Here is a 10000-nt window from a genome sequence, read left to right on the forward strand (position 1 = left end):
TATATATATATATATATATTTGTTATTCCAAAGGTTCGTAAATCCGAAAAAGAAACAAGGTTCGTAATTTGGAAGTTTCAAAACGAACGCATTTTTGCAGTTTTTATTCAATTTGGGAATAACGAACCTCGTTTAATTTTCGGATTAACGAATCTTCGCCATTACGTACCGTATTTCATTTTAGGACTAACAAATCTTTTGAATAAACAACATTTGGAGTAATGCCACAAATAATTGGATAAACAATTTCATTTCCGGATCAAAGAACAAATGGGTAGGCCCTTATGGATTTTGTGTGTTTCAGAATCGAACGAACCTGCGGAATAACGAATCTTACTTTAATTTCGGTTTAAAGGGCTGATTTCAATTCAGTTTCAATTTTATTCCCGATTTGATGTGAGCAAATTGTATAGGGCCTACAAACGTACAGATATAAAATTTTGTCGAAGAAGGGCAGAATATATTTCCTATTCTGTGAAAGTCCCAGAATAAAGTCCCGCTATATGTTGAAGTTTATTGCCAATGGATGCCAAGAGTCAGGGAAAAATAACAGTCATCAGGCAGAAATCACGGTTACGAAGTTTATTATGATGAATCACTCAAACACATTTTACAGCTAGAGATGGATATTGAGAATGTCGCGCCCGGCAGAGAGGTGACATACGGTGAAGAAATTACAACTTGCTAATACAATAAGCTAACATGACTGGAGACCGTTTCTGGACTGGTTGACTCTTTATCTCTTTCGTTGGTTACTCTCTCGCTGTTCAAACACGGGTTTCACTCTTAGCTGACAAACTCTTCACTCCATCTCCTCTCGATAACTTCTTCCAAGAAAGTGAGTCTCAAGATAAGTATAAAGTCTGTCTTATATACCCCTTTCAAACAAGCTCCTCTTGTTCGAGAGAGATAGAGAGGACCAGTCATGAAGGTCACGAGAGAGACGTTTATCGCGCTGCGGAGTATATAGGAGAAGGATGTCTTTGAGCACATAGATAAGGAGCTCAAAGTCATAGGGAAGGAGAGGATACAAGGACAGGAGAAAGTCAATATAAGAAGCAAGCACAAATGACAAAGGCCTGAAGGACAGTGAGAGTTAAGGGCGAAGGGAGCAGGCTGAAAAGGCTGAAGGGCAGTGAGAGGCAAGGGCGAAGGGTATGGGCAAGGACTCTAACAGTCAAGACAAAGTTGAACTTAGGAGAGCAAGGCAAGAGTTCTGAAAGATCAAGCAAAGTCAAAGTGAGAAGGGACAAAGCAAAAGTACTGAAGTGAGAGCAAGGTCAAAGCAAGGGAAGCACAGAAAGGACATGTGAAGGTCAAAAGAACAAGTGAGCACAAGGTCAAAGTGGTGAGGGCGTAGAATAGACTTGTGAAGGTCAGAAGGACAAAGGAAGATGAACAAAGAGAGAACTCCGCTGAATGCAAAGCAATTGAGATTGGGCTATGGATAGCTGAACTAGTAATTTGCAATAGCGTTAGCGAGACATCCTACATACACTAAGACAATGATCATGAAAGCAATGGAAAACATGTACATAATGTTACATCCAACATCTCAACGAAAATGCGTGACAATATCATAGTTCTCTGTGCGTAGTTGATCGAAAAATGGTACGGTTCGTAGAAAGCCCACATAGGCTTGTTATATGTTGCACCAGTGGCAGATCCAGAGGGGGCGCACCGGGCGTGCGCCCCTCTCTATTTTTTGTTAAAACAAAAGAAACAAAAAGAAAAAATGCGCCTCCTTTAATTTTGTAAAGGCGCCTCCCCTTAACGGAATTCCTGGATCCGTCCATGGTTGCATATACCCTAAAATATCAATAACAATTCAAAATGAATAATAGATACTAAATTATTTCACGGAGAACGCTTTCTGAAGGACGCGAATGTCGTAAAAATGGCAGAGTCCATGCATCATTCGGCATGTTTTTCTCCGAATGTGCACCCACAATCAGGCGGTAAAATATTGAATGTAATTGCGCAGTTTGTGCGTAGTTCTCACAACATATTATGTGCGAATGTCGTGTGTACCACTGCTGATGGCTGAACTACACCCAGTCCACACTCACGAAGAACATTTGACTTTAGAAGACATGAGGGCGTTTCACGAAGAATTGAAGTCGAACTTAAAAGTTGAGATCGACTTATACTTATGGTATAATATGCCGCTGGCTTCTCTTTTCAGTTTTATCTTATGTTTTCAGATTCCTCTTCAAATTGTTATCAAAATTGAAAGGAAAAAAAACTTTGTCCCTTACTTTATTTTGTTAATTAATGCCTGTACGAAAGTCTCCGAAGTGTTTTTCATATTTATATGAAAGTTCGAGTATTATTGGAGTCACACACAGCTTGCCATTATTTTAAGTTGAACTTCACAGTTAAGATCGACTCAATTTCTGTGTCAAACACCCCCTCCCCGTAGCGTGGGGATTCGTGGGTGCTGCCTACCGGGGTATACTCGAAACCCATGCACGAATAGCGCCAGGCAGCGAATTATTTTCGCGAGGGTTTAATTTTCGCGAATTTCGCGAATTGCAGTTGGATCGCGAATTTAACAACATGCGAAATTGTCTCCATGCGTTTTGTTTATAGAGCATTAACGTGAGCGTCGGCGTCGATTCGCGAAAACAACATCTCGCGAAAATGTCTATGACCTCGTCATTCGCGAAAATATCTGTACGCGAAAATAACGGCGTATACAGTACGTGCACCGATTACAGCGTAAGCTCCTTGGTAACGGTCGACTCCAGTCAAGAATCTTCGGCTGTGTGAATACTGACATACTATGCAGAGCTCAGTAATAAAGCTGTTCACATTTTGTTACGGAGATTCTCGAATACTAGTAATCCGAACCGGGCGAGTCCTTAATGCGAACAACGTAAATGTTCCAATAATCGGGGACAAAATGTTTCCAAGGGAGTTGGTAGCTGTCTTGAGTCGAAGTCAAAGTTGTTCTCTTCTCTTTCTTTTCCTCTTTTTTTTTCTCCCTCTCTCTTTCATTTCTCCAGCATTGTTAGTTTTGTGCATATACGTTTGTTGTTGTGTAAGTGTGTGTGTGTGTATACCGACTTCATTTCCAAGGACCTGCCTGCACCGTGAAGCATCTGCTTTTCTGTACAAAAGGTTCCCTCATACATTACCTTAATTTCCACATATGGCGTACTCCAGACTAATTTTGGTGTAATTTGTAGCCTCAATCATTACATAAATTCAATTCTTGACGCCCATGAATTGTTGTAACGTGACGGCGCCTCCGAACCCCCGCGCCGGTTTGACGATCATTTGCAGACGAGCATACGAATGTTGACGTTTGTCATTTTTTCGATATTAGCATCCCTAAAAAATTGCTCACGTGATCCGTGAAATTAGCCCCTAGAAGGATGGCATAGTTTTGGCTGAGATGGGGGATTCACGTTTCCAACTTTTTGCGAGATAACAAGAAACCACATAGATCTATGGAGTATGAAAGAGCACACAATTCTAAAAGGAATTCAAAGTTTATTTGATGAAAAGTGGTTTTGAATTGGCTGAGATATCGAAAAGCAGAGGGCCTAATAAAAAGTGGGATCCACCTTTTATTAGGCATCCTCCAGATAAAATGATAGTGATATAATACAAGAAAATGCAAAACAATATGGGCAAACGAAAAAAGAGCCAAAATATAACTATACTGACAATATTGATTAGATTTTTAACAACGCACTGTATCAATAAAACCTTTGATGACGAATCAACTTAGGACATGTCTCTATAAACAATATCGTTTCGACTTCAACAATTGCTCCAGCAGATTTGCAGCACTTGCATTCCGAGTGCAGTTGTTACCATTCGACTCGTTTGTTGCATGCCTACAATCAATTTTTGCTGCAAAAGTGACGTCAAACGATGATCCATTCAGATTGCTGCACACGGTGACTAAACTCCCTCTACGATGCTTCTTGCGTGTCAATACCCTTTGATTTCGCTTGCGTGTTTGCTGGCTTCATGGTTCGCGATATATCACGCAATTATAACACAGCTTCATTTCAACATTCTTACATGTAATATCCTCAATGGAGCATCTTATGTTCTATCCAGATGTCTAAGAAAGTTGACACGTTTTGTATTAAAAAACATTCGGGGAACTCTGTTCATGTAATCATAATGAAGTATAGGTATAATCACAAATATCAAAACCTCAAATATAAGTGTAGTCACAAGGGAGTACTTAGGAGCTTACATAAGACGTCACCAGGGAGTTCTATCACCCTGTTTTCACAAAACATGAAGAAGGCAAAGGAAACGGGTGTAGAGAGGAATGGAGAGAGTAAAACGAAAGAGTATCAATCAGCGAGGATTGAGAGAACAAGCACACACTTTTTCGCAGAGTGCCGAGACAGAGTGGTTGGAAACGTAGTTACAACTGTAGTATATCCTGTTCTTATACTAAACGAACAAACTCTTAACACAAACATACAATATACGAATGATCTGATGCACATGACAGAATGTATCGATGAGAATTGGATTCGCAAGTTTAACTCTGGAACTGTTTAAACCCACGAGTGCAGCAAGTGGATTTTAGACTGAAGTGATTTTAGAATGAAGTGATTCGCACCATTTTTTTTTTTTTTCATAATGATATAACAGTGGGACCGGAAGTTTCAGGTGGAGGTAGATACCGGCTTTGAAGTGAACTGCACCTTAATTGATATTCCTCAGTACTTTTCATATCGTTATTATGTACACCACACATGACAGGTATATCCTATCTGAAAGCTTGCATCGAAAACCTGTACAAAGTTTAGGCATAATCAGCATTGCTCCGCGTACAGTTATCAGGTAATCGCTCCAGTTTAACTATCAAGGCTTTCCCTCGATAAAGATTGCCCTTACAGGCAAATCTGCGGTGGAACATAATGAGAACAGTTTTACACAACATGAAAATGTAATGGGTTTCACACAGTGCTTTGGATATCGAAAGAGAAGACCCTGTTAAGAACACTATGCTGAACATGCATAATGTTGCGTAATATACATTAGATAAAACTGCTGCACAAGCGCGAAATGCAGATTGATTTCTCATTGTTTCTCAGTTCTGTGCACTTGAGTGTATTTACATTAGAACGACTCCATCTATTACCTTTTTCGACTTTACAGCACTGATTCTGAAGATATTAAAATCAATATCTCATGAAATGCATATTTTCTTGAGTGAATGTGATACGGGCTTCTTACTGCTTCTTATCCTTATTGTCTATTCTTAAGTGGCGGAACATTTTGCTTACAGCACTACGGATATTGTGGTACCTCCCTCTTTTTGTGAAGGGAATTTAAAGGCATGGTATAGTTCTGGTTGAGACCTGGCTTCAGGTTTCTAATTTTTTGGTGAGATAATGAGAAACATCATATGAAAGAGTATGAAATTCCAAGAGGAATTCAACTTTTATTTGATGACAATTTGTTTTGAAATGGCTGAGATACCCAAGCGATCCTAATAAAAGGTATCTCTTTGTTTACTTTGTTTTTGGTTATCTCAGCCATTTCAAAACCGATTTTCATCATATAAACTTTGAATTCTTCTTAGAATGTTATGCTCTATAACATTTCACATGTGATTTCTTCGTGTGTTCAAAATGTTACAAGCTCAATCCTTATTTTCACCAATACTATATCATCCCTTTAAAGCGGTCGATCCCGTGATTTGCTTCCTTGTAAACACTCGCCTCTTCCTTTAAAACGGCCACGTAACACAAATCAATTCGATTCAGTTGCCTCTGTTATATGAATGTTCGTGTTCTGATTTCTAAATCACAAGAACGCCAACGAAGTTTTGTGATTGCTCATATGCACTCGCGTTTCTATTGAATCCTTAGGAAGAATTTACAGCATGTACTTTACCATCTTCATTCAGTTCTTCTGTAGTAAACATTAAAGTGTGATATCGATGGACAAACTGGACAAACAGAATGGTGAAAGTTTCATCGAAATTAGACTTGAACCAGAAGTGTTTTAAGATTGTAGAAGTTAACATGTTTTCTGGGAACAGTGATATGATCGCATCCACAGTGAAATAATATACATATCACCACCGAACCCATTTTCGAATTGTTTGTACATGAAAATATCATAAAAGTCATATTTTAGCTCATAATTGCACGGTGACAGACTCTCCCCCCACAACTCGCGAAACAACACTAAAAAGATTGGAAAAATAATATCATTGTCTGTTGATTATAATACAACAATCACTGAATATGAAGGATTTAAGTTCTTTGTTTTGATCTCATTTATAGATAAGAAGAAGAAATTTGGTGAAGATTAGTTTGCATGTCTCTTGGAGACTTGTGGGCCAATGATATCAGATTCTCATTTGATTTGCAAAAAAAAGGAAAAAGTTAATGAGTAATACATGTATTACTGTTTCATGAAACGTGCAGCACTAAAAGAAAAATAATCTCACTCTTACCGCCTGTCCGAGTTTGCTGAAATTTGTACTACTCTGTTTGTCTAATCGTGCTCTACATCAACATGAGGATCAAATGACATTCTGTAATCAATTTATGCTTACGAAACATTCAGCATGGAGTTTACTCCTGTTCAACAGAAGTGTTTTCATATTGAGAAAGGACTGCATTTGAATTCTCTAATCTGTTGCTAACAGGCTGTTGGTTGTCGTTGTTCATAGACCTTTGCAGTTTTCGACGTTCTCGCATGACGTCCGGATCCTCGTAATTCTCATCGATTTCACAATGTTGTGATCATCGATCGCTGGATACGGCGGTGACAGGTGGATGTCACCATGTTGGAAGGGAGAAATCCGCCGGTAGGGATGGGTATCATGCCGGATGCAGGAAGGGTAAGCGAGCGGCAGAGAAGAGGGCGATGTTCCGAGTGGGCACTGCTAGCGAAGCTACCCTGGCGAGATCGCATCACGCCCGTGTCGCCGACCATCGGCTGACACTGGGAATCCTTGACAATCGAGGCAGAGCTTGCGTTGGGCTTGTCAAGTGTTCCGGTCGAGTTAGGTACTGGTGTAAGTGTCGCAGAGATGGATCCTGCTGCTTCAGTCGGTTCAGCAGGAAGCTCCCGTTGGCTCTGAATCGTTGCCCGATTCTGCCCGCGAAGAAAAAGTTGACCATTCGTCAAGCTGTTCGAATCCGCGCGAAAAGAGATCTGGGGACTTAAGGGAGCCTGGTAGATAAACTGGGGTTCATGATGCTTTTTACCCCTTCTCTGTAAAAACAGCAGGAGAAGTAAGATCAGGAGAACTGCGACGGCGACAGAAACACTGACGATGAGGGCAATTTGTGTGGTTCCATTGACTTTGTCCGTTGGTTGCCCTCCCTTGCTTTCAGCCAGATGTGGATAGGACACACTCCCCGAATGGACCCGAACGCGAAGAATCGTCGGTTCACTTCTACCAGAGATATCGATGTCCTCTCGAAAGGAAGCGATGCACATCACATACGCTCTGTCATCTTCTTGTGAGATATTTCGAACAGTGAGAACATCATCCTGCACGTCGAATTTTGAGCCATGCACGTCCTCACCGTTGAAAGTCCATCTGATATGAACTGTGTACGTTTTAAAAAGAGTGTGCAGAGCTGACCTATAGCTGCATCCAAAAGAGACACTCTCGCCGATGTACACAGTAGGGTTCTTGGGCACGATAAATGCAGTAATGGCGTTCTCGTGATACACGTTGGTCACGACTGGTTGGTCACGAGTGGTTTCGTCGAGTGAGCTGTCGCTGTGACTGTACACAGTCATTTTCGTTTCCGCAACGCCTAATATGCGTTTTCTGCTCGACAGGTTAGGACAGTGCCGTTGTCTGCATGAGCTACCGGACCGATGGTCATGACGCCGTAACCGGGAAACTCGGGTTCAAAACGTCGGCTGGTTGCATGGGAGGCTGTCAGGTCGCAGGATATGTCTGAAATGAAAGGAGGACTCGAGTGCCCGAATGCGTGGTACTTGCTTTCTTTCGAGTTTGCCTCGGCCAACTTAAGAATTGCGATGTAAGGTCGGCTGAAGTAACATGACCGGCTAACTTCTGGTTCCACATCATCGTTGTACGTCAGCCGACATTCAAATGTGCTTGTCAAGTCTTTCCTTTGAGCCCGGTAAACTGCTTTCATCTTATCTCCAACTGGTGTATCCTCTGCAACTAACGAGTCATTTCGATACCATCGCAAGGTTAAAGGCGGTGTGGTGTTCTTCGACATGCAGGTAAGACTTATCTCATCTCCAGTCTCATCTGGGAGTGCCGTGCAATATGGAAAGTGCTCCGCAGGTGGATACTTGACTGTCAGCTCAAAATTTGACGACGGCGTCTCAGTGCCGGACGTCTCGATGAGGACGCACCTGTACGTGCCTCTATCAGCCTTCTGAATCTCTCGAATGGTGAGAGTCTGAACAAAGAGACCATTTCTGGAGACCTCTCCCGCCGATCCTAAGGTATATCGAGTAGCGTCTGCACCGTCAAGGAGTTCACTCCCTGAGCCCTGTGACCATCGTCCGATAGTCTGTGTACCAGTCATCAAGGATGACTCCCGCTGCCATTCCACTCTCGCTCCGGTCAGGGATCGCCGTGCTCCGCTGTAGCATTCCATTTCCACGGTGGTTCCCCGACTGACTACCGTACTTCGGGAATCGATATGCATGCTATACGGCTGTACAGCATGGATGTAGGAAAGTAGAAGAAACAGCAGACAAATGTCACACCTGGCCTCCATATTGATTCCACTAATAATCATCTCAAACTTGCATATGTAATGTCTATACAGGACGATGTATTGAAGTGGGAGTAAGAGAATAACCAGCTGGGCCGAGTTGTTCGATCTGTTCTGATTACCCCAAAGCAATTCCATATCAGCATATAACTTCGCAGAAGGTACCTCTGGTGTTTGCAAAATAATATAGGAAAAACCGCTGCTGTGTCTGATTGGTCAATCCGCGTTTCCAAGAAACAGTAATGAATTGAGTGTGTGTGTGTGTGTGTGTGTGTGTGTGTGTGTGTGTGTTGCGTGTCTTTATCGCTTTTTTCTTTCTCGGTTGAAGATCAGAGGGCGTTCATTAGGTTATATCAGTGTGATATGATTTTTGCAGGTTTGATGTCTGTGCAATAAAAACAAGACAGCTGCTGCATGTTTTTGATTGGCTATTCCGTGTTGCTATCAAACACACCCATTTAGATGAAACCGATATCACTTGAGCAAGTACTACAGTGAGAAAAAAAGTGAGCTCCGAGATGTGCAACAACACTGTTTGCAAACTCTTGACAGTCAGCCGACCGTGGCAACAGAGGGCGACATTGCATCTGAAATGCATTGCGTGAAATGGAAACAGTTTTTTGAACATGTATTTAACAAAGTAGGAGGGAGACTAATTTTTCATTGTAATTATGATCCCCGGTTATTAAATATTAAAGCGCCGAAGTTGTATTTAGAATTTTTAGATATCTGGGATTATTTGAAAGGAAAAAATGTAATTGTTAAAGAAACGTATAATGAAAATCAAATAATTTTTAATAATTTTTTTATTTCAGGTAGGAATTTTCCCTTTAATGAAAAACTATTTAAAGCTAATGTTTTTCAAGTTAAACATGTCATTGACGCTGGTGGAAAAATTAGACCAGGGGCTTATTTTATTAGAAAGGGCCTAAATGCAGACGATTTAATCTCTCTTTATGAATTGTATGATAAATTTCCAGCAGAATGGAAGGTGGCGAGAAAAGGTAACGTGAGGGATCATATTTTGAGTGATAACCCTGCTGATGTTTTTGAAATTAGTCTTAATATAAACAAAAAAGTGTACCCCTTATTGTCAGTATCTTCAAAAATGATATACAATATTTTTATTGGTACCATTGAAGATTCTTTTCTTTCAAAACACCCAGAAGTATTAGCATTAAACATGGATAGATCGGCTACTGCAGTTTGTTTTTCTATTCCTAGAATTTCGACACTAGACTGGAAGCTGAGAGAATTCCAATATAAGCTTCTGCACAATGTTATTT

At 40.9% G+C, this 10000-nt stretch overlaps 1 pseudogene; it reads right to left on the reverse strand.

Moving 5' to 3' along the window:
- Nucleotides 1–6569: 6569 nt before the first annotated feature.
- LOC140231729 (uncharacterized) lies at nucleotides 6570–8738 on the reverse strand (annotated as a pseudogene).
- Between the last annotated feature and the right edge of the window lie 1262 nt (nucleotides 8739–10000).

The sequence above is a fragment of the Diadema setosum genome, chromosome 8 (assembly GCF_964275005.1).
Source record: "Diadema setosum chromosome 8, eeDiaSeto1, whole genome shotgun sequence".
Classification (NCBI taxonomy): Eukaryota; Metazoa; Echinodermata; class Echinoidea; order Diadematoida; family Diadematidae; genus Diadema; species Diadema setosum.